A 25,619-nucleotide genomic window follows, 5' to 3' on the forward strand; every position below is an offset into this window, starting at 1 on the left:
ATTGCGATGAGCCGTGGAACCGCAATCATCACTGTAAAAGGGGCCACCTCCTACTGATTGAACCTCTTGACGACATGAAGGAGGAGGTCCAGGAGCATGAGGAAGAGGTCGTGAATGAAGAACAGCTGCCGGTCGATATTATGATGCATTCCCTTGCTAGTTATGCGAACCTACAAACGATGAAAGTGGGAGGATTTTTGAAGCAACAATCTATCACCGTTCTTATTGACACCGAGAGCACTAATAATTTTATGAACAATAAGGTTGTTGTCTGGATGACCTCACTTGTCGAGAACTGCAGCAGGTTTGACGTTAAGGTCGCCAATGGATGAATTTTGAAGTGTGAGCATAGGTGCTTGTAGGTGAAACTGTTGCTGCAGGATCTAGAGATAATTGTAGATTTTTTCTACCTCCTTCTAGATGATTATGAGGCTGTGCTCAGCATCAAATGGCTAACAACATTAGGCAATTTTTCCTAAAATTTTACAAAACTAATTATGAAATTTTACAGTAAGGGTAAACAGGTGATACTGCAAGAGAAACATGGGGGCAATGTAACGATGATTTGCACACAATGAATGAAAAAGGTTTTACACAAAGTATACAGTGGCTTTTTGGTACAACTCGAGTAGCAAACTAAGGGAAAGCCAATAGAATTTGAAGATCCAAACCTATTTCCTTTGCTTGCTGAATTTTCAGATATATTTGATGAACCACGCCTACCTTCTACCCGTCAACATGATAATTGCATACCGATTCTTCCGGGTAAACCTCCATCAAATACTCGGTCATATTGGTATCCATATCTCCAGAAGGATGAAATAGAAAGAGTTGTAAAAGAGATGCTCAAAATAGGAGTTATTCGGCCAAGTTGCAGCCCTTACTCTTCATTGGTGCTCCTCGTACAAAAGAAGGACGGAACGTGACGAATGTGCGTTGATTACCGAGCTCTCAATAGCATAATCATCAAGGACAAATACCCTATTCTAGTAGTAGATGAATTGCTTGATGAATTAAAGGGAGCACGAGTCTTCACAAAGCTGGACCTTCGATCCGGGCATCATCAAATACGAGTGTGCGAAGAAGACATACCAAAAATCGCCTTTCAAACACACAACGACCACTACAAATTTTTGGTAATGCCCTTTGGTCTCACTAATGCTCCCTCCACCTTTCAAAGCCTTATGAATAATATTTTCTGGAATTATCTTCATAAGTTTGTGCTAGTTTTCTTCGATGATATCCTTATTTACAGTCCTTCTCTTGAAAGTCATTTTTAGCACTTACGACTTATTTTGATGATTTTACGAGAACATGTTCTTTTTGTCAAAAAATCGAAGTGCAACTTTCTTCAACAGAAGATGGAATATCTTGAGCATATCATATCAGAGGAAAGTGTGGCGATGGACCCCTCCAAAATTGAAGCAATGCAGAACTGGTCGACCTCGAGGAACATAAAATCGCTATGCGGCTTTCTTGGTTTAATAGACTACTACCGCAAGTTCGTGAAAAAATATGGAAAGATCAGTGCACCCCTTACTTCCTTGCTGAAAAAAGATGCTTTCTAATGGTTGGACAAAGCCACCACCGCCTTTGAAGAACTTAAAATCGCAATGCCGATAATGCCCGTACTAGCGCTACGTGACTTCGGCAAGACTTTTGTTATTGAAGCCGATGCCTCCGGAGCTAGAATTGGTGCTGTACTAATGTAAGATAACCACCCCCTCGCTTATAACAGTAAGACATTATCTCCTTCCCATCTCAAGATGACTATTTATGACAAAGAGATGCTCGCGATTGTGCATGCAGTGATCAAATGGAGACCATACTTGATCGGACGACGCTTTCAAATTAAGATCGATCATAAAAGCCTAAAATATTTCTTGGAGCAGAAGTTATCTTCTCTCGAGTAGCAAAAATGGGTAACAAAGTTTCTTGAATATGATTATGAAATAACTTACAAAAAGGAGAAAAAGAATGTTATTGTATATGCGCTTTCGTGGCTACCCGAGTAAGCTAAATTTTTGGTCGTTTTACTTTCGACCAGCGACTTCCTTGAGGATATTAAGAGGGAATGATAGGAAGATCCGGAGACCAGTAAGATCACAAAAAAATTGGTGGAAGCACCAAGCTCCGTGGCTCATTGCAGTTAGGACTCAAAAGAATTACGCTACAAGGGACGCATTGTGCTTATGCCAAATTCTACTTGCATAAAGACCATCCTTCAAGAGATGCATGCCACACCTGTAGCCGGGCACTCCGGGTTCCTTAGAACCTATAAGAGAATTAAGCAAAATTTTTATTGGGTAGGGATGAAAAATATTATTGCTAAATTTCTAGCACAATGTGATGTATGCCAATGACATAAAGGCGAGATAGTGGTAAGCCCCGGAAAGCTGCAACCTCTACCCATCTCGGACTCAATATGGACTGATATATCAATGGACTCCATCGAAGGGCTTCTCTCATCACTGCTAGTCATAGGTGCCCAGCAAGCCAATTACGTGAGTGATGGCATGTGTGACTTGATACAAAATTTTTTTGCTTATTATATTTTGGCATATATCACTTTATAACTATTGCATATATGCACATATATATTGTGATGTCCTTGGATTTGTGCAATGGGAATTAGATCATGATGAGATCACCAAAATGAGACTGATTCACCTTTAAACACATATCATAAATAATCCCGGTCATAGGTTACTCGAGAGAGACATTGTGATGACCGGACAGACTGGTGTGCTATATACCAGTCCATATGATGGATGCAGATGGTCTCATAGCTGCTCATGTAGGGACACTAGGGATACAGTACAGGTGCTCATTGGAGAATGAGTTCACTAATTGATCCGCTTACGGAATGCTGGATGGTTGATGATGCCTTATTGTCAAACAGTGATTCCGTAGTCTTAGTGATATATCTGGTCCTTAGACTTGAAACACCAAGGATGTCTTGTATGAGTGCTCTACTCTTTGATACCAGACTTATAGGTTTGGCTGTCCCAGATCTAGTATAGTTCGTCATTGGGAGTAGTAGTCGACCTTACAAGGGCTACTGAGTGTCGATGGAGGATCATCCACTCTCGGTATCATGAGAGGAATATCCCATGTGTTCTTGCTTAAACAAATCCCTGACCAGGGTCATTCGGGTTGAGAGAGAAAGAGTTCTCCGGGAGAATCCGATTAGAGCGAGACTCGAGTAGAAACCGTATGGGTCTGATAGCACCATGCTCGATATATGGTCTCTAGGATATTAGATGGATGAGGGACTATAAATACACGGTAACTGAGGACAAACAGGTCCAATGGATTGGATTCCCCTATATCATCTGGGGACTACGGCGTAGTGGACTAGTACGTCCGTAGTCGATGAGTCGAGTGAATTATTACAGAGATAATAATTCACTGAGTTAGAAGGAGTTCTGACAGGTATGACTCACGGCCAGCTCGATATTGGGCCTAGAGGGTCACACACATATGGTAGGCATTGGGATGAGTAGAGGTTCATATATGAGATATCCGATGGAGCCCTTGTCTTATTGAATATCCAATAAGCCCCTGAATTATTGGATCCCATGGACGAGATCCAATAAGAACCCATGAGAGATTATTGGATAAAGATCCAGTAATCTAAAAGGCTTGGGTTATTGGATGCAGATCCAATACCCACTAGGGGAGGATCCATTAGGGTTTGACAGGGGACCTCTATAAATAGGAGGGATTCAGAGCCTCATAGGCTAGAGCCTTTGCTTGCCTCTCCTATTCTCCTTCCCCTCTCGACCTCAGAGCAGGCTTGGAGTTTTGAGGAGCGTCGTCGCAACCCTGCTGTGTGGATCACTGCTAGAGAGGAGGAAGCTTGACCTCCTTCACCCTCTCCTAAAGATCTGCAAGGAAATAGGGATATACGATCTCCCTAAGTAACACAATCTACTCTATACGCAGTTTTTCAGTTTCGATTTTGCACACCAATCTTCGCACGACGATGAACATCTCTTTGGGAATCGGGGATTTTGTTTTCTTGTTCTTCCGCTGCGCATCTGATGTCGCCCCTAAGATTTCCCAATAGTGGTATCAGAGCCAAGTTGTTTGTGCGAATGATTGGTTTTGAACTGCGTGTGTTGTGTTTAGGAAGAATTTTGACGTCAAAATCGTTGACGCAAAAACAAGGAAGGGCAGCAACAGTTGTTGCCCTCGATCTACGTGTCTGCAATCGTAGCCAAGCAGCACAGTGCCGACGCATGCACAAGCGCTGTGCCTACAGTAGGCTTGCAGCCTACGGGGCTGGCAGCCAGCGGGCAGAGGTACCGCAAGGCAGCGGCGCCTGCGGCCGCTGCTCACGCGGGGTGACACGTCGTAGGCCAGCGGCGCCCGTGGCCGTTGCTCACGGACAGAACCGCCTGCGGAAGGGACGACGCCCACAGGGGCACCCGCCCGCGGGGGCAGCGCTACCCACGGGGGCGCCCACCTGCAAGGGCGGCGCCCCGGCCCTGTTGCACCTGTCGCCGCCGGTAGGGTGGCAGCGGCAGCAGCAACAATGAAGAGGGACAGGGGCTTAGGGTTTTGGGCAAAAAGATAGTTTTGCCCTTGTGAATTTGAGAAATTCTAGTTTCTGTCTTTTGTCCAAATTATAAAAATACCCCTATGAATTCAAAAATTCTCTATATGTCCCTAATTTCATAAAATACTAATTAATTAAAAAGTTTAGTTGATTATTATTATTTTTCATTATCTAGTAGTCCTACATGATGATGATTATTTATACATATAATATATGATGTGTGGACGGATGATCATGGATCGTATGATGTGTGTACTTGTGATTATTATTATTGAGGTCTGTGAGCCTTCATTATATTTCTTGTTTATTGTCGGGCCTGCGTACCTATGATTAAGTTGTAATCACATGAGGAGGCGCAGCGGGAGCGTGGATGCGATAGTGGGACCCACAAGACGGACGATCGCGATGCATGAAGATGCATCGAGATGTCGACGGAACCGACGAGGACGAGATGGATGATCATAGGGCATGTAGATGCACCGTTGCACACATAGATCTTGATGTGAGTGATTAGGCCTACTGGCTCGGGCCTAATCACGTTAGGTTGTGGTCCATGATCATCTGGTGTGATTGCTTATACACATACTAGATATGTATATATATTTGCATGCGATGTAGATATATATTAAATATGTATATGTGTGACATGTCATATTAGGAGACCAAATCATAGAAACATCTCTCTCGATAAGTAGGAACTGATTCCCGGTGTAGATTGAGTTGGTCGAGTCCCTCGAGACTCACCTATATCGCGATTCGTTATCTTGCTTACGACATAGAGATGTCACCGGTGACCTGAGGACATGGTATGCTTAGTCGAGTCCCTCGAGGGTATATCATCAAATCAGACTCATCTTGTAACGAAGGTGTTGACTTAACCGAGCATCATGGTTGGTCGAGTCCCTCAAGACCATGGTGATTCGGAGGCTGAATAGGACGGGAATCAAAAGGAGTTGTGATCGGCAAGAGTTGTCTACCTTTTAGGCTTAGTGTGATTGGTCGAGTCCCTCGAGATTACACTAAGACGCTGATTGGATCCTGATCCCCACTAGAAGTCTGCTAGAGACTTCCGTTTCACGTGCTGAGAGTGTCACGTGACTCGTTAGTAAAATAGTGAGAGCATATTAAGATAGAAGTCAATATCTTGATAGTTTATTTCTTGCAAAATCTGCATGTTATTCATTTCTACTGCATCTTTATTTTCAAAAAATGTCGCTTTCAAATCCCTTACGTGGCATACTTGATGTCAACCACCTCACTAGTCCAAATTATACGGATTGGCTCCGTAACTTAAGAATTGTTCTCACGGCGGAGAAAATCATGTACGTCATTGATATAGTGATGCCTACGCTCGAAGAAGGGGCAAGCGAGGATGAGATCGCTCACTACGTGAAGTACATTGATGACTCCACTCTTGCTCAATGCTATATGTTGGGCTCTATGACTCATGAGTTATAGAGACAACATGAAAAGATGGATGCCAGATCCATTCTCCTACATGTCCGCAAATTGTTTGAGGAACGGTGAAGGACTCAGCGATATAAGATATACAAAAGCCTCTTCCGTGCTAGGATGACTGAGGGGACAATGGTTCAGAACCATGTCTTAAAGATGATTGAGTGGATAGAGAAACTCACAGGTCTAGGAATGGTCCTAGAGGATAACTTGTATGTGGACATTGTGCTTCAGTCCTTACCAGATTCCTTTTCACAGTTCATAATGAATTTTAATATGAACAAGCTTGAGGTGACTCTCCTAGAGCTCCTCATTATGTTTAGGGAGGTAGAGAGTACTATTAAGAAAGAGAAGCCAATTCTCTACACTGGTGAGACCAGAAAGAAAAGGAAAGCAGAAAGGTTCCTTAAGAAGGGAAAGGGCAAGGGTAGACTAGGTAAAGCAAAGGTTGCTAAGAAAGACCCAACAAAGGATAAAGGCCAGTGCTTCCACTATGGCAAAGATGGGCACTGGAAGAGAAATTGCAAAGAGTACCTTGCAGAAATGGCGAAACAAAAGCTTGATGAAGCTTCAGGTACATTCATGATCAGTCTCCATTTGTCAGACTCTTATGATAACACATGGGTATTGGATACCGGTAGTGCTTATCATATATGCAATTCGTTGCAGGTTCTAGCAAGGCCTAGGAGACTAGATAGAGGCGAGATGGACCTCAAGATGGGTAATGGAGCAAAATTTACTGTAGTAGCTGTCGGCGAGGTCGCCCTACATCTATCTGGTAGAGCTTTTATTGCATTAGATGCATGTTATTTTGTTCCTTCTATTTTCAAAAATATTATCTCCATTTTATGTTTAATAGTTAGTGGATATAAATTAGTTTTTGAGAACAATGGTTTTTCGATATTATTAGATGATAAGATCATCACGAAAAGAATATTGCATAATGGTTTATTTATGTTAGACACTGTGGACATTGTGCTTCAGTCCTTACCAGATTCCTTTTCACAGTTCATAATGAATTTTAATATGAACAAGCTTGAGGTGACTCTCCTAGAGCTCCTCATTATGTTTAGGGAGGTAGAGAGTACTATTAAGAAAGAGAAGCCAATTCTCTACACTGGTGAGACCAGAAAGAAAAGGAAAGCAGAAAGGTTCCTTAAGAAGGGAAAGGGCAAGGGTAGACTAGGTAAAGCAAAGGTTGCTAAGAAAGACCCAACAAAGGATAAAGGCCAGTGCTTCCACTATGGCAAAGATGGGCACTGGAAGAGAAATTGCAAAGAGTACCTTGCAGAAATGGCGAAACAAAAGCTTGATGAAGCTTCAGGTACATTCATGATCAGTCTCCATTTGTCAGACTCTTATGATAACACATGGGTATTGGATACCGGTAGTGCTTATCATATATGCAATTCGTTGCAGGTTCTAGCAAGGCCTAGGAGACTAGATAGAGGCGAGATGGACCTCAAGATGGGTAATGGAGCAAAATTTACTGTAGTAGCTGTCGGCGAGGTCGCCCTACATCTATCTGGTAGAGCTTTTATTGCATTAGATGCATGTTATTTTGTTCCTTCTATTTTCAAAAATATTATCTCCATTTTATGTTTAATAGTTAGTGGATATAAATTAGTTTTTGAGAACAATGGTTTTTCGATATTATTAGATGATAAGATCATCACGAAAAGAATATTGCATAATGGTTTATTTATGTTAGACACTGCTTCACATATCATGAATGTAAATGTATCCAAGAGGAAACGAGATGAGATGAACAGTGCATACCTGTGGCATTGTAGGCTAGGTCATATCCATGAAAGAAGGATTCAAAAGTTGCTAAATGATGGATATCTAGATCCATTCGACTATGTGTCATATGCAACTTACGAGCCTTGCCTTCGTGGAAAATTGACCAACTCTCCATTTAGTGGAATTGGAGAGAGAGCCACTTAGCTGTTGGAACTCATACATAGTGATGTATGTGGACCCATGTCAACTCATGCTATTGGTGGTTACTCCTACTTCATTACCTTTACTGATGATTTCTCAAGGTATGAATATGTGTACTTAATGAAGTACAAGTCTGAGGCCTTTGAGAAATTCAGAGAGTATAAGAATGAGGTGGAGAACCAGACTGGAAAGAGTATCAAAACTCTTCGATCAGATCGAGGAGGTGAGTACTTAAGTACAGAGTTTACTCAGTTCCTCAAGGACTATGGATATTATCCCAATGGACACCTTCTTATACACCTTAGCTCAATGGTGTCTCTGGAAGGAGGAATCGTACGCTATTAGATATGGTGTACGGTCCATGATGAGTTTCGCTGACCTACCCTTATTATTCTAGGGATATACCCTAGAGACCGCAGCTTACCTTCTGAATAGAGTTCCAACTAAGTCGGTAGTGTCTACACCATATGAAATATGGAAAGGGAAGAAGTCTGATCTTAAGGTTGTTAAGATTTGGGGCTGCCCTGCCCACGTTAAAAGACACAACCCCGATAAGTTAGAATCAAGGACAAAGCGATGCAAATTTGTGGGATACCCCAAGGAAACTTATAGGTATTATTTCTATCATCTCGATGACCAAAAGGTCTTTGTAGCTAAGAGAGTAGTGTTCCCTGAGAAGGAACATTCTTGACGGAGATAGTGGGAGAATGATAGAGTTGAGCGAGGTTGGAGAACCAAGCTCAAGCACCACTCTACAGCCCGAGTCTGTTCAGGTACCTAATACATAAGTTTCAACTTTACGTAGGTCTGATAGAGTATCTCATCTTCTTGAGAGATATGTGGGACATATTAGAGGAGAGGATGTTGAGGATATTGATCCTCAGACCTACGAGGAGGCTATTATGAGTATAGACTCCGGGAAGTGGCAAGAAGCCATGAATTCTGAGATGGATTCTATGTACTCCAACAAGGTTTGGAACCTAGTTGATACGCCCGAAGGTATTGTACCCATCGGTTGCAAGTGGATCTTTAAGAAAAAGATCAGAGTCGATGGAAAGGTAGAGATCTATAAAGCAAGGCTAGTGGCTAAGGGGTATCGTCAAAGGCAAGGTGTTGACTACGATGAAACCTTCTCACCTGTAGCAATGCTAAAATCTATCAGAATTCTATTGGCTATTGCAGCACACTATGATTATGAGATCTGACAGATGGATGTGAAAACCACATTCCTCAATGCGAACCTCGAGGAGGAGGTGTATATGATACAACCTGAGGGATTCGTGTCCAAGAACTGCCCAAATAAGGTGTGTAGGTTGCTTAGATTCATTTATGGACTAAAGCAAGCTTCCCGAAGTTGGAACATAAGATTTGATGAGGCAATCAGATCTTATGACTTCGTTAAGAACGAAGATGAACCTTGTGTGTACAAGAAGGTAAGTGGGAGCACTATCACCATTTTGGTGTTATATGTGGATGACATCCTGATCATTGGGAATGACATAGGAATGCTATCCACAGTAAAGGCTTGGTTATCTAAACACTTCTCCATGAAGGACTTAGGGGAAGCATCCTATGTCTTGGGGATTAGAATCTATAGAGATAAATCTAAGAGGATGCTTGGCTTGTCCCAATCCAGGTACATAGAAACCATTGTCAAAAGGTTTGGCATGAAAAATTCCAAGAGAGGTCTCTGTTAGAACCCTTGCAGATTCTAAACTTGTGGTTGATCTCTTTAGGGGATCGGCCTCCTTGGAACTCTATAGGGGTTCCTCCCTCCAAGTTGCTGCTCAAAGGCTGCAGAAAAGATTCATCTATTGCTTATGAAAAGAGAAGGAATACATGGCTATTTATAGGGCTTCTAAGCCCTAACTCCTAATAGGACTCCTACTTAAGACTCTTACTTCTAACCAACTCCTAATAGGACTCCTACTTAAGACTCCTATTCCCTTACAACTCCTAATTCTTCTCTAAGAAAAAACCTCTTACATGAATGCTCCTCTCAATTAGGACTCTCCTAGCTAGAGTCCTAACAGAATGTCCCTCTCAATTAGGACTCTCCTACCTAGAGTCCTAACAGTTTTACATGAATGTCCCTCTCAATTAGGACTCTCCAAGATAGAGTCCTAACAGGCCCGCCCTCTTCAAATCAGCCTTGTCCTCGAGGCTGATGATTCGTGAATACTGGAAATTTGATCTTCAAGTCGTTATAGTTCTCCCAAGTGGCATCTTTTATTGGTAGGTTCGCCCACTGTATTAGTACTTCATTAGTGGGTCGTCGTCGTCGAGTCACGATCAGTCGATCAATAATGGCACTTGGCTCGGTCTGAAGTTCTCTTTGTTGAATCTCGGATTTTGATGATGAAGTCAATTGTCATTTGTTGTCTAATCTATGTGTTGAGATAAGTGTGCAGGATTAACTACGATGAAAGTTAGACAAGCAGCAGGAGTTGCGCTGGAGTCAAGTTCATGATCACGTTGGGAGTTCGAGAGTTCGACGGAAGTTCGGACGGTCGTCGGAGGTTCTGCGAGAACAGATCCGAGAAGTCCAAAAGCTTGCCAAGCGAAGCTCGTCGGAACTCGCCAAGTGGATCGTCGCAAAGTCCAGGAGTTTGCCGAAAGTCCGCAGGAGCATCACCGAGGGTTCATCGGATGATCGACGGAAGTTCGCCGGAAACTCGCCGGAAGAAGCGATTGACGCACCGAAGCAAAGCTGCAGAAATTGTCTTAGATCTAATCGTAGTTAGCACGTTGATTAAGTTGGAAAATGGGAGGTGATCCCATTAGCTTAATCTTGGGGCAATTGGGCCCTTGAAAGACTGAAATTGGGCCGAATGGAGCTAACCATTCGGACCCTGATTGCACCAGGAGGTGCAACCGCCTAGGCCAGGAGGTGGCACCGCCTGGGCTAAGCCTCCCAGCGAGACTGGGCGGTGCAACCACCGCAGCTAGGAGGTGGCACCGCCTGAGCTCAATCTTCGAGCTAGACTGGGTGGTGCAACCTCCCTGACAAAGAGGTGGCACCGCCTAAGCTCAGTCTTCGAGCTCTGGCAGAGAGGTGCAACCGCCTCAGTCAAGAGGTGGCACCGCCTGGGGCTCAGTCTCCGAGCCAGACTCAGGAGGTGCAACTGCCCCTAACACAGAGGTGCAACCGCCTGGGCTCAGTCTTCGAGCTCTGCCAGGCGGTGCAGCCTCTCCAGTCAGGAGGTGCAACCGCCTGATCCCGGAATTCCGGGATTTGATCGTTTTGAGCTCCAAATTTGAATTGGGTTAGGGCCTATAAATACCCCACCCATTCAGCACTGAAAAGATACAGACCTACACTGAATTCTTGATCTTTTCTGTGATTCTAAGAGCTCAAATTTGTGTAAAGTCCTAAAGTTCTCCTCTTTCTGTTCTTCAAGTCTTGAGTTGTAAAGAGAGGAGAGAAAGGTCCTGTAAGGGTTGTCTCCTGAGCCCATCAAAAGGAGTGAATCTGTAAAAGGGCAGTTGGCCTTCGCCTATTGAAGGAAGGCCTCTAGTTGACGTCGGTGACCTCGTCGGTGGAGGAAGCCAAAAGTGGAGTAGGTCAAGACTGACCGAACCACTCTAAATCTCTGGTTTGCGTTTATTTTGAGCACTTTATCATTACTGCAAACCTCCTACATAGCTACTGCTCTCTGCGCCTTTACGAATAAGTTTCTAATTGCTGATCTTTCTGAATCTGCATTCAGACGTAAATCGGTGTTTTCATACATTACAGTTTACGTTTACGTCTTGATTCTGCAAAACTATCTTCTGCGCTTTTACGAACGAAGTTTCTAAGTTCAGATCCCTTTAAAACTGCGTTTAGACGTAAACTGCGCAAACTGTGTTTAGACGTAAAACTGTGTTTTTTACGTAAACTGCACAAACTGTGTTTAGACATAAAACTGTGTTTTAGACGTAAACTACTTTTAAACGTAAAACTACGTTTAGACATAAAACTATGTTTAGACGCAAACTGCGTTTAGACGTAAAACTACGTTTAGACGTAAAACTACGTTTAGACGTAAAACTACATTTAGACGCAAACTGCGTTTAGACGTAAAACTACGTTCAGACGTAAAACTGTGTTTAGATGTAAAACTGCGTTTAGACGCAAACTGCACTGCGCTTAGACGCAATCTGATCTTAGACGCAAACTGCGCTTAGACGCAAACTACGCTTAGACACAATCTGCATTTAGATGCAAACTGCATTTAGACGCAAACTGCGTAAACTGCGCTTAGACGCAAACTGTGTTTAGACATAAACTGCACTTAATCATAAGTATTCTTAGAATCAGCTTTTGCATCAAAATAGTTTTTATCAAACGAACGCAGCTTTCGTTTTTTAATCGCTGAAAGATTTCCGCTGCACTAATTCACCCCCCCCCCTCTTAGTGCTCTCGATCCTAACAATTGGTATCAGAGCAAGGTTAACTCTCTAACGGATTAAAACCCAAGAGAAATGGCATACGCCGGAAACCAAGAGGGGCATTCTATTACGCGTCCACCCATGTTCAGTGGGACGGACTACACCTACTGGAAGACCCGAATGAGGATCTTTCTTATTTCTATGGATTTTGAATTGTGGAATCTTGTCGAAAACGGATTTTCGAAGTCTTCTCTTCCAATGATCGATTGGAATGATTTGGAGAAGAAGGCTTTCGCTCTTAATGCAAAGGCTATGAATGCCTTATTTTGTGCACTTGATAAAAACGAGTTTAACCGTGTTTCAACTTGTGAAACTGCATTTGATATTTGGCACACACTCGAAGTGACCCATGAAGGCACAAGTAGAGTAAAAGAGTCAAAAATCAATTTGCTGTTACATTCTTTCGAACTTTTCCGGATGAAACCGAGTGAAACCATTGGCGACATGTTTACCCGTTTCACGGATGTCGTCAATGGTCTAAAAGGACTCGGAAAGAACTTTTCGAATTTTGAGCTTGTTAATAAGATACTAAGATCCCTTCCTAAGAGTTGGGATCCTAAAGTCACGGCTATTCAAGAGGCAAAAGATCTGCGAAATTTCCCTCTTGAAGAACTAATCGGGTCATTAATGACCTACGAAATGACTTGTAAAGCTCATGAAGAGCAAGAAGACATCCTTCCAAAGAACAGGAAGGATATGGCACTCAAAACTTCTGAATGCCACTTGAGAGAAAACTCAAGTGATGAGGATTGTGATGATGACTTGGCACTTCTAACAAGAAAGTTTAAAAAGTTCTTTAAAAGAAACAAGTTTAAGAATGATGCAAAAAATAAACTTGAACCCAAGAAGGACAAAGTAATCTGCTATGAATGCAAAAAGCCGGGACACTACAAGAGTGATTGTCCCCAAGTCAAAAGGAGAACATCAAAGAAGAAGGCGCTTCAAGCAACATGGGATGACTCGAGCGCATCCGAAGAAGAGGAGTCCAACACCGAGCAAGTTGCTCATTACGCCTTAATGGCCATCGAAGATGAGGTAACAAATTCAATAGATGCAGATTTATCATTCGATGAATTATTAAATGCTTTCCATGAATTGTTTGATGAGTGTAAGACTATCAGTAGTAAATACAAATTGCTAAAAAAGGAGCATGATAGTCTTATTTGTAATTTCGATAAGTTAAATGCTGAACATCATGATAGTCTAAGCCCATGCATAAAATGCCATGATCTAGAAACTCTCCAAAAAGAAAACTTGCTACTTAAGGACACCTTGAAGAAATTCGAGGTTGGTTGCAAGTCATTGAACATGATCCTTACAAACAAGGGTCACGTTCCCAAAAGAAGTGGAATTGGATTCGTGAGAAGTCCTCACCAAAATCCAACCACCTTCATAAAAGGCTCCATCTTACATATTCGACATCAAGACAAATGTAACTTCTGTTGTAAATTTGGACACAAGACACATTGTTGTCCATTCAAGAAAATAAGTCCAAACAAATTGATTTGGGTTCCTAAAGGAACCATGACAAATTCTATGCAACATGATAAGAAATGTAGATCTATTTGTGAGGCACCTAAAAGCAAATGGGTACCTAAACATCATCCTTTCTTGTAGAAAACTAAACCATCGCAAGCTAGGAGCAAGAGATGGTACCTTGATAGTGGATGCTCAAGGCATATGACCGGAGATCCATCTCAATTCTCTAAGCTCACTAGCATAGACGAAGGATATGTCACCTTCGGAGACAACAACAAGGGTAAAATCATTGGCAAAGGAACCATAGGTAACAAATCCAACTTCTCTATTGAAGATGTTTTGCTAGTTGATAGTTTAAAACATAACCTCTTGAGCATTAGTCAATTATGTGATAAAGGATATATTATAAGATTTGATTCTAATGCTTGCATCATTGAAAAACCACACAAAAATATATCTATGATTGCATTGAAACAAAATAACGTATACACTATTGACATCAATGATTTGTGTAATGAAATGTGTTTTTCTGCTTTGAATGAGGATGCTTGGATATGGCATAGAAGATTAGGTCATGCTAGCATGAAACTAATCACTCAAATATCATCCAAAGAACTTGTAAGAGGAATTCCTCATATCAAGTTCATCAAAGATAATGTATGTGATGCTTGCCAATTAGGTAAACAAATTAAGAGTAGCTTCAAATCTAAAAATCAAATAAGCACCTCTAGGCCCTTACAATTGATCCATATGGACTTGTTCGGACCAATCTCCACATCAAGCCTAGGAGGTAGCAAATACGCCTTCGTCATCGTGGATGACTATAGCAGATACACATGGACTTACTTCTTAAAACAGAAAAGTGAGTGCCTTAGATCTTTTACCAAGTTTTGCAAACTTGTTCAGAATGAGAAAGGGTCTATGATTTCATCAATTAGAAGTGATCATGGTGGTGAATTTCAAAACCATGATTTTCAGGAATTTTGTGAACTCAATGGATACAACCATAATTTCTCTACTCCTAGAAATCCTTAACAAAATGGAGTTGTAGAAAGAAAAAATCGAAATTTACAAGAAATGGCAAGAACCATGTTGAATGAACACAACCTACCCAAATATTTTTGGGCCGAAGCCGTAAATACTGCATGCTACATTATGAATAGAGTTCTAGTAAGACCTCTACTAACCAAAACTCCCTATGAGTTATGGAACAATAAAAAACCCAATGTTTCATATTTTAAAGTCTTTGGGTGTAAGTGTTTTATCTTAAATGAAAAGGACAACTTAGGAAAATTTGATGCTAAATCCGATGAAGGAATCTTTCTTGGTTATTCTACTGTTTCTAAAGTCTTTCGTATCTTCAATAAAAGAACTTTAATTATCGAAGAATCCATTCATGTTGTTTTCAATGAGATTTCCGAAATCACGAAAAATGATCTTGACGAAGATGTTAATTTTGATTCCTTGAATTTAAATGAAACCCCTTCTCCAACTAGCAACTTGGATGCATCCACTCCTGAAATATCCTTACCCAAGGATTGGAAGTATGTAGATGCTCATCCCAAGGAGCTAATCTTAGGAGACACGTCAAAGGGGGTTCAAACATGATCTTCTCTTAAAACTTTTTGTGCAAACGCCGCCTTTCTCTCCCAAATTGAACCCAAATGCATTGACGAAGCCATGAAAGATGATTCATGGATTATCGCAATGCAAGATGAATTGAATCAATTTGAGAGAAATGAGGTGTGGAAGCTTGTTCCTAGGCCAAATGACCATTTAGTTATTGGTACTAAATGGGTTTTCAGAAACAAGCAAGATGAAAATGGTATCGTGGTTAGAAACAAGGCTAGATTAGTGGCCAAAGGTTTCAACCAAGAAGAAGGTATCGATTATGAAGAAACCTTCGCACCTGTGGCTCGATTGGAAGCCATAAGGATGCTCCTTGCCTACGCTAGTAGTAATAATTTTAAGTTATTTCAAATGGATGTTAAAAGCGCTTTTCTAAATGGCTTTATTTCCGAAGAAGTTTATGTTGAACAACCTCCTGGATTTGAAAATAATAACCTCCCTAATCATGTGTTTAGATTAACTAAAGCTCTCTATGGTTTAAAACAAGCCCCAAGGGCTTGGTATGAGAGACTTAGTTCTTTTCTTATCAAAAATAACTTTACAAAAGGTAAGGTTGATACTACATTGTTTATCAAGAATTTTGAAAATAATTTTCTCATTGTTCATATTTATGTTGATGATATCATCTTTGGCTCTACAAATGAATCTCTTTGTGAATCTTTTGCTAAAACTATGAGTCTTGAATTCGAAATGAGCTTAATGGGAGAATTAACATTCTTCTTAGGTTTACAAATCAAACAACTAAGCAATGGCATCTTTATTAGTCAAACTAAATATGCCATGAATTTATTAAAAAGGTTTAATATGAACAACTCAAAGGCTAGTAACACTCCTATGAGCACCTCCACTAAGTTAGAAATTGATGAAAGTGGAGAAAGCTTTGATCAAAAAACTTATAGGGGTATGATAGGAAGTTTACTTTACCTCACTGCCACTAGACCAGACATCATGTTCAGTGTAGGACTTTGTGCTAGATTTCAATCAAACCCTAAGATATCTCATCTCAAAGCAGTTAAAAAAAATACTTAGATATCTTAATGGAACCATAAATCTAGGATTATGGTACCCAAAATCAGAAAATTTTGAGTTAACAGCTTATGCTGATGCGGACTTCGCTGACTGTAGACTAGATAGAAAAAGCACATCAGGATCATGTCAATTTTTAGGATATGCCCTTGTTTCCTGGTCATCTAAGAAATAAAGCTCGGTTGCTCTATCAACAACCGAAGCTGAATATATTGCAGCAAGTGCATGCTGTGCACAAGTTGTATGGATGAAAAACACTTTAGAAGATTACAAAGTTAATCTTAAAGATATTCCCATTAAATGTGATAACACGAGTGCAATATGCTTAACTAAGAATCCTATACAACATCAAGAACAAAACATATTGATATTAGACATCACTTTATACGAGATCATGTCACTAATCATGACGTAACCATAGAGTTCATTGATACTAAACATCAACTAGCTGACATTTTTACAAAACCTCTAAGTGAAGAACAATTTGATTTCATTCGAAGAGAATTAGGAATGTTGATGTGTCCGAATAGATAAATTTGTTAAAATTATTTTTCGGACTATATTGAATGATCAAATCACTTGATTGCCATGTTTCTATGATTATATGTGAAAATCTGCAACAAAATCTTGTCCGAATGCATCTTATTTATTCGAATGCTATAAAACAGATTTTCTCGTACACTTTCATGAAAAATAAGTTTCTGAAATAGATTTGATGAAGTGATTCATGTGTATGTATTCCATCCTGCAAAATCTTTACATAGACAATGGATTATAACAAAAAGGGGAAGAAGTATTTAAAGCAATCTATGTAAAATTCCTCTATAAGCTTGCTATTATTATTTTCCTGGTATCATAATTACTATGCTTTTTGTTGATGACAAAGGGGGAGATATATGAATTGATAAACACTGCCATGATTAGAAATACTATGAGTGATGCTATAAACACTGCTATGATTATGCCATCCTTGCATCACCAAGAGATATATCAACATGTGCTAAAGTTTGCATTATGCCCTGAGTTGATATCATATCATGTGAAGAAAATGCAAAACTTGCTAGAATATTTCAAATGTGTGCATCATGTAATAGTGCTTCACAGCTTTATATGATAATGTTCAAACTACATGATGAATAGTTACAAACACAATCATACAAACTTGATGATGTATGTCAAGCCTTGACATCATCTTTGAAGAGATACATCATGATGAGTATCATGATGGGAGTATTGATAAGTTTAACTGATCTAACTTATCAATACGTCACTTGAATTCTTAGGTCTTGAATTCAAGGTTGACTGATCTCAACTATGGCATATAGACAGGGGGAGTTAAGGATAACTCCATTATCAATTGATTGTCATCATCAAAAAGGAGGAGATTGTTGAATCTCGGATTTTGATGATGAAGTCAATTGTCATTTGTTGTCTAATCTATGTGTTGAGATAAATGTGCAGGATTAACTACGATGAAAGTTAGACAAGCAGTAGGAGTTGCGCTAGAGTCAAGTTCATGATCACGTTGGGAGTTCGAGAGTTTGACGGAAGTTCGGACGGTCGTCGGAGGTTCTGCGAGAACAGATCCGAGAAGTCCTGAAGCTTGCCAAGCGAAGCTCGTCGGAACTCGCCAAGTGGATCGTCGCAAAGTCCAGGAGTTTGCCGGAAGTCCGCAGGAGCATCACCGAGGGTTCATCGGATGATCGATGGAAGTTCGCCGGAAACTCGCTGGAAGAAGCGATTGACGCACCGAAGCAAAGCTGCAGAAATTGTCTTAGATCTAATCGTAGTTAGCACATTGATTAAGTTGGAAAATGGGAGGTGATCCCATTAGCTTAATCTTGGGGCAATTGGGCCCCTGAAAGACTGAAATTGGGCCGAATGGAGCTAACCATTCGGACCCTGATTGCACCAGGAGGTGCAACCGCCTAGGCCAGGAGGTGGCACCGCCTGGGCTAAGCCTCCCAGCGAGACTGGGCGGTGCAACCGCCCCAGCCAGGAGGTGGCACCGCCTGAGCTCAGTCTTCGAGCTAGACTGGGCGGTGCAACCTCCCTGACAGAGAGGTGGCACCGCCTGAGCTCAGTCTTCGAGCTCTGGCAGAGAGGTGCAACCACCTCAGTCAAGAGGTGGCACCGCCTGGGGCTCAGTCTCCGAGCCAGACTCAGGAGGTGCAACCGCCCCTGACACAGAGGTGCAACCGCCTGGGCTCAGTCTTCGAGCTCTGCCAGGCAGTGCAACCTCTCCAGTCAGGAGGTGCAACCGCTTGATCCCGGAATTCCGGGATTTGATCGTTTTGAGCTCCAAATTTGAATTAGGTTGGGGCCTATAAATACCCCACCCATTCAGCACTGAAAAGATACAGACCTACACCGAATTCTTGATCTTTTCTGTGATTCTAAGAGCTCAAATTTGTGTAAAGTCCTAAAGTTCTCCTCTTTCTGTTCTTCAAGTCTTGAGTTGTAAAGAGAGGAGAGAAAGGTCCTGTAAGGGTTGTCTCCTGAGCCCATCAAAAGGAGTGAATCTGTAAAAGGGCAGTTGGCCTTCGCCTATTGAAGGAAGGCCTCTAGTTGACGTCGATGACCTCGTCGGTGGAGGAAGCCAAAAGTGGAGTAGGTCAAGACTGACCGAACCACTCTAAATCTCTGGTTTACGTTTATTTTGAGCACTTTATCATTACTGCAAACCTCCTACATAGCTACTGCTCTCTGCGCCTTTACAAACAAGTTTCTAAGTGCTGATCTTTCCGAATCTGCATTCAGACGTAAATCGGTGTTTTCATACATTACAGTTTACGTTTATGTTTTGATTCTGCAAAACTGTCTGTTGCGCTTTTACGAACGAAGTTTCTAAGTTCAGATCCCTTTAAAACTGCATTTAGACGTAAACTGCGCAAACTGTGTTTAGACGTAAAACTGTGTTTTTTACGTAATCTGCGCAAACTGTGTTTAGACGTAAAACTGTGTTTTAGATGTAAACTACTTTTAAACGTAAAACTACGTTTAGACGTAAAACTGCGTTTAGACGCAAACTACGTTTAGATGTAAAACTACGTTTAGACGTAAAACTGCGTTTAGATGCAAACTGCGTTTAGACGTAAAACTACGTTTAGACGTAAAATTGTGTTTAGACGTAAAACTACGTTTAGACGCAAACTGCACTGCGCTTAGACGCAATCTGATCTTAGACGCAAACTGCGCTTAGACGCAAACTGCGCTTAGACGCAATCTGCATTTAGACGCAAACTGCATTTAGACGCAAACTGCGTAAACTGCGCTTAGACGCAAACTGTGTTTAGACATAAACTGCACTTAATCATAAGTATTCTTAGAATCGGCTTTTGCATCAAAATAGTTTTTATCAAACGAACGTAGCTTTCGTTTTTTAATCGCTGAAAGATTTCCGCTGCACTAATTCACCCCCCCCCCTCTTAGTGCTCTCGATCTTAACACTCTTTGGGTAGTCATATTTGGTGGGTGGCTTTGGGCTTTCTCCAAACACCTATTTAAAACTTTCGTCTGGCTGTTGGTTTGTGGGTGATATGTCGTACTCCTTTTCAATTTAGTACCATGCATATGGAATAACTTTGTCCAAAATCTACTCTTGAAGATGCAAGTAGAATTTGTCACAAACACAATGCATCCCTTATAGCATAATTCTTTTGAGTCCCGATTGTAATGAGCCACGGAGCTTGGTGCTTCCTCTAATTTTTTTTTTTTTTAATCTTACTGGTCTCCGAATCTTCCTACCATTCCATCTTAATATCCTCAAGGAAGTCGCTGGTTGGAAGTAAAACGACCGAAAATTCAGCTTGCTCAAGTAGTTGCGAAAGCGCATCTGCAACAACATTCTCTTTCCACCTTTTGTAAGTTATTTCATAATCAAATCCAAGAAGTTTTGTTACCCATTTTTGCTGCTCGGGGAAAGTTATCTTCTGCTCCAAGAGATATTTTAGGCTTTTATGGTCGGTCTTGATTTGAAAGTATCGCCTGATCAAGTACGATCTCCACCTCGTTGCTGCGTGCATAATGGCGAGCATCTCCTTATCATATGTTAACATGTTTTGATAGGGGGGAGACAATGTCTTGCTAATGTATGTGAGTGGTCGACCATCTTGCATGAGAACGTCTCTCATTCTGTCTCCAGATGCATCGGCCTTAATGATGAAGGGTCAATTGAAATCTGGTAGCGCTAGCACCGGCGTCGTCGTTATGACTGCCTTAAGTGTGTCGAAGGCAGTGGAGGCTCTGTCCGACCATTGAAAGACATCTTTTTCCAGTAAGGAAGTAAGTGGTGCACTAATCTTTCCATAGTTTTTCACGAACTTACGGTAGTAGCCTGTTAAACCCAAAAAGCCATGTAGCAATTTTATGTTCCTCGGGGTAGGCCAGTTTTGCATTGCTTCAATTTTGAAGGGGTCCACAATCACACCTTCCTCTGATATGATATGCCCAAGTTATTTCACCTTTTGTTGAAGAAAGTAAAAATTCGTAGTGGCCGTTGTGTTTTCGAAAGGCGGTTTTCGGTATGACTTCTTCATACACTCGTATTTGATAATACCCGGATCGAAGGTCCAGCTTTGTGAAGATTTGTGCTCCCTTTTATCTACCAATTCATCTGCTATTGGAATAAGGTATTTGTTCTTGATGGTTATGCCATTGAGAGCTCGGTAATCAACGTATATTCGCCATGTTCCGTCCTTCTTGTGTACAAGTAGCACCGGTGAAAAGTAGAGGTTGCAACTTGGCCGAATAACTCCTGTTTCAAGCATCTCTTTTAAAATCCTTTCTATTTCATCATTCTAGAGATGTGGATACTGATATAGCTGAGTATTTACTAGAGATTTGACTGGAAAAATCATTATACAATGATCATGCCGACGAGTAAGAGGTAGGTTGTGTGGCTTGTTAAATATATCTGAAAATTCAGCAAGCAAAGGAAATAGGTTTGGATCTTCAAATTCTATTGACTCTCCTTTAATTTGCTGCTCAAGTTGTACCAAAAAGCCCCTGCATGCTTTACGCAAAACCTTCTCCATTTGTTGTGTGCAAATCATCGTTACGTCGCGCTCACGTTTCCCATGCAGTATCACCTGTTTCTCCTTACTGTAAAATTTTATAAATAGTTGCATAAAATTCCAAGAAATATCACCTAATGTCATCAACCATTTAATTCTGAGTATGGCCTCATGATCGTCAAGAGGGAGGAGGAAGAAATATGCAATTATCTTTTGGTCCTGCAGCAATAGTTTCACCTGTGGGCACCTATGATCACACTTCAAAATCCGTCCGTTGGCGACCTTAACGACAAACCTGCTGCAATTCTCAATAGGTAAGTTTATATGGACAGCAACCTTACTGTCTAGGAAGTTATTAGTGCTGCCTGTGTCGATGAGAACAGTGATCGGTTGTTGTTTGAGAAGGCCTCCAACTTTCATCGTTTGCGGGTTTGAGTAGCCAGCTAGTGTATGTACCATAACTTCGGTCGGTTGTGGCTCTTCTTCTGCATCTTTTTCTTCATGTTCAAGGCTCTCTTCTGAATGTTCAATGACCTCTTCTTCTATCGGTTCAATCATAAGAAGTCCTCCTTTACTACAGCGATGCTCACGGCTCCACGGCTCGTCACAATGCCAACATAACCCCTTCGCATATTGCTCCCGAAGCTCTTCTCTTGATAACCTCTTTGGTGTAGGGACTTGGTCGATAGTAGGGGGGGCTGAGAGCTTTAATATTACTGGTTGAGGAGCGACCCTAGTCCTCCGAGCTTCATGGTTCAATTGCTTCTCTTGATGTCGTGCGAAAGAGATGGCTGCCATAAGCGTATACGGTTGTCGCGCTTTAACTTCTCCTCGGATCTCCGGCTTCAAGCCCTCAATGAAGGTCCTTAATAGCTGTTTTTGAGACCAATCATGAGTTTGATTAGATAATCTTTCAAACCTGGTTTGGTACTCTTGAATGGTGGAGGTTTGTCGGATCTTTGCTAGTTGTCCGTCAATATTCTCGTAATCGGTTGGTCTGAAGTGGATTAGCAGTCCTTCTTTGAATTGTCGCCATGAAAGGACTCAATAAGTATGTTCAAACTAGTCAAACCACTATATAGCATCCCCTTCAAAATGTATAGCTGCAATTTTCACCATAGATGTATCCACGGTTTTATGGTAACGAAAATATCGCTCCGCACGCGAGATCCAACCAAACGGGTCTCCTTCTTCCCATCTAGGGAAATCCACTCTCATGCATGGATAGTTGGGGTTAGTCATAAAGCTTCCCCTCTCTTGGAAGTCATATCTTTGGGCTTGGTGTGATTGGGCAAAGCTCTCTCCTTGATGTGATTTCTTCGGGCTTAGTGGTCGGCCCAATCTGAGTTCGGTAAAGAGCGTCCGAATCTTATCCTCCATTCGTGCCTCCAAGGCTTCGAATTTAGCATTGATTACCTCCTTAGATGCCATAGTATATGCCTCCAAATCTATGATGTTAAGATCTCTCTTTTGTTGTTAGGTTAAAGGCATGTATAGGTTGAGAGAAGTGATGGTCAAAAGGGTTGGTGGATTAGTGGATGTAGGCTACGATTTATGCTTGTTTTGTGGCAGTTTTGGGTGCAGTTTGAGGGTGTGATTTAGTGGAGTTTTAGGGCTGTGGATGAAAGTTTTGGATCTGTGGTAGATGGCAGCAAAGGTTTGATAGAAATCAGTGGAAGTTGCAGCAAGTATGTGCTGTCTTGTAAGAGTAGAATTGTCGTCGAAAAAATAATGGTTTCTCAATGTAATTTCTACCAAAAACTTAAGAGAATTGAGGAGGGAATTAATAGCAAAGTCATAGATTATATGACAGCAAAGATGTCTAATTTAATCAAGAGAATTTCGGTAGTATAACAGCAAGAAAATTGGTGCAAGTTGCGATAGCAGAATTGTCATCGAAAAATTTCAGCGGGTTACGATGAAAATTTGCAGCAACACAAAATCATTTTTAGAGATGAATTCCTTAATATATCAATCTTAGATGGAATCCAAGATGATCTATGAAGTGTATAAGATATTTCATTCAAAAAAGATTGCAAATAGATGGGTTAAGGCAACAATATGCCGCTGAAATTTTCTGCCGTACAGATTTTTAAATATAGCAGATTGGACGTAAAAGATCAGTGGTTTATATTGAGAATTTTTTGGATAAAACCAAAGGGAAATCTACTGTTAGGAAGTGTCAAAGCTATCATAAAAATTTCGTAGAGATTTGGATAGAAACAATATAGTATCAAGATCAAATAAACAGTGCTATGCGGCTGAAATTTTACAGTGCAGATTTTCAAGTATAGCAGATTAGACGTAAAATATCAATGGTTTATATTGAGAATTTTTTGAAAAAACCAAAGGGAAATCTGCTGTTAGGAAGTTTCAAAGATGTCATAAAAATTTCATAGAAATTTGGATAGAAAAAGCACAGTAGCAAGATCAAACAGATGGTGCTATGCGGTTGGAATTCTGCAATGTATCTTTCGTCGTAGAGATGAAAACTTTGTGACGAAAGGTTTATGCAGCAATATAGGAACAGTTTTTTTTTGGATTTTCGAATAAGGATAACTAAATTGCAGTAGCAGTAAGGTAGGAAACCAGAACCTGTTGCAATTCATGGGGAGATCAAAGGATGATCCGCGGTGGTGGAGATGATGGCGGAATTCGACGACGATCTTTTAAGCAATTGTGGGAATTGCTTTGGGTGGTTGTGGAGGGCTAATGGATGGCAGTGGAAGGGCAGCGAGATGCCAAGAATGCTGCTCTGATACCAGGTGTTAGAACCCTTGCAGATTCTAAACTTGTGGTTGATCTCTTTAGGGGATCGGCCTCCTTGGAACTCTATAGGGGTTCCTCCCTCCAAGTTGCTGCTCAAAGGCTGCAGAAAAGATTCATCTATTGCTTATGAAAAGAGAAGGAATACATGGCTATTTATAGGGCTTCTAAACCCTAACTCCTAATAGGACTCCTACTTAAGACTCTTACTTCTAACCAACTCCTAATAGGACTCCTACTCAAGACTCCTATTCCCTTACAACTCCTAATTCTTCTCTAAGAAAAAACCTCCTACATGAATGCCCCTCTCAATTAGGACTCTCATAGCTAGAGTCCTAACAGAATGTCCCTCTCAATTAGGACTCTCCTACCTAGAGTCCTAATAGTTTTACATGAATGTCCCTCTCAATTAGGACTCTCCAAGATAGAGTCCTAACAGTCTCATACCGATGAGACATGGGACATCGCTTTCTACGAGTATGTCCTCAAAGACTCCAGAAGAAAGGGCGAACATGGATATAATACCTTATGCCTCAACAATAGGGTCTATCATGTATGCCATGCTATTACTAGGCCTGATATAGCGCATGCTCTGAGTGTCATGAGCAGGTATCAGGCGGATCCAGGCTTAGAGCACTGGAAAGCAGTAAAGTGTATCCTTAAGTACTTGAGAAGGACTAAGGATCTTTTACTAGTATATAGAGGTAATAGCCTTAAGGTTGAAGGCTACACGGACTCAAGTTTTCAGTCCGATGTCGATGATAGCAAGTCGAATTCTGGGTACGTGTACACCTTGAACGGAGGAGTAGTGTGCTGGAAGAGTTCCAAGCAAGATACTACTGCTGACTCGATCACAAATGCGGAGTACATTGCTGCATCAGATGCAACAAAGAAGGGAGTCTGGGTGAAGAAGTTCATCACAGATTTGGGAGTCGTGCTGGATAGCGAGAAGCTGACTTCCTTATATTGCGACAACTATGGGGCGATTACTTAAATAAGGGAACTCGGGTCTCATCAGAAGTGTTCTGAGGAGGTTCCAGCTTATCAAAGAGATCGTAACCCGTGGAGATGTAGTAGTGGAAAGAGTTCCATCCGAAGATAACATTGCAGATCCACTGACAAAGTCGTTGTCTCAGATTGTCTTTGAGCATCACAAGGGTCTGATGGGGATCAGACACATAGGTGATTGGCTTTAGGTCAAGTGGGAGATTGCTAGTCATAGGTGCTCAGCAAGCCAATCACGTGAGTGATGGCACGTGTGACTTGATACAGAATCTTTTTGCTTATTATATTTTGGCATATATCAC

The sequence above is a fragment of the Musa acuminata genome, chromosome BXJ3-8, assembly GCF_036884655.1.
Source record: "Musa acuminata AAA Group cultivar baxijiao chromosome BXJ3-8, Cavendish_Baxijiao_AAA, whole genome shotgun sequence".
NCBI lineage: Eukaryota > Viridiplantae > Streptophyta > Magnoliopsida > Zingiberales > Musaceae > Musa > Musa acuminata.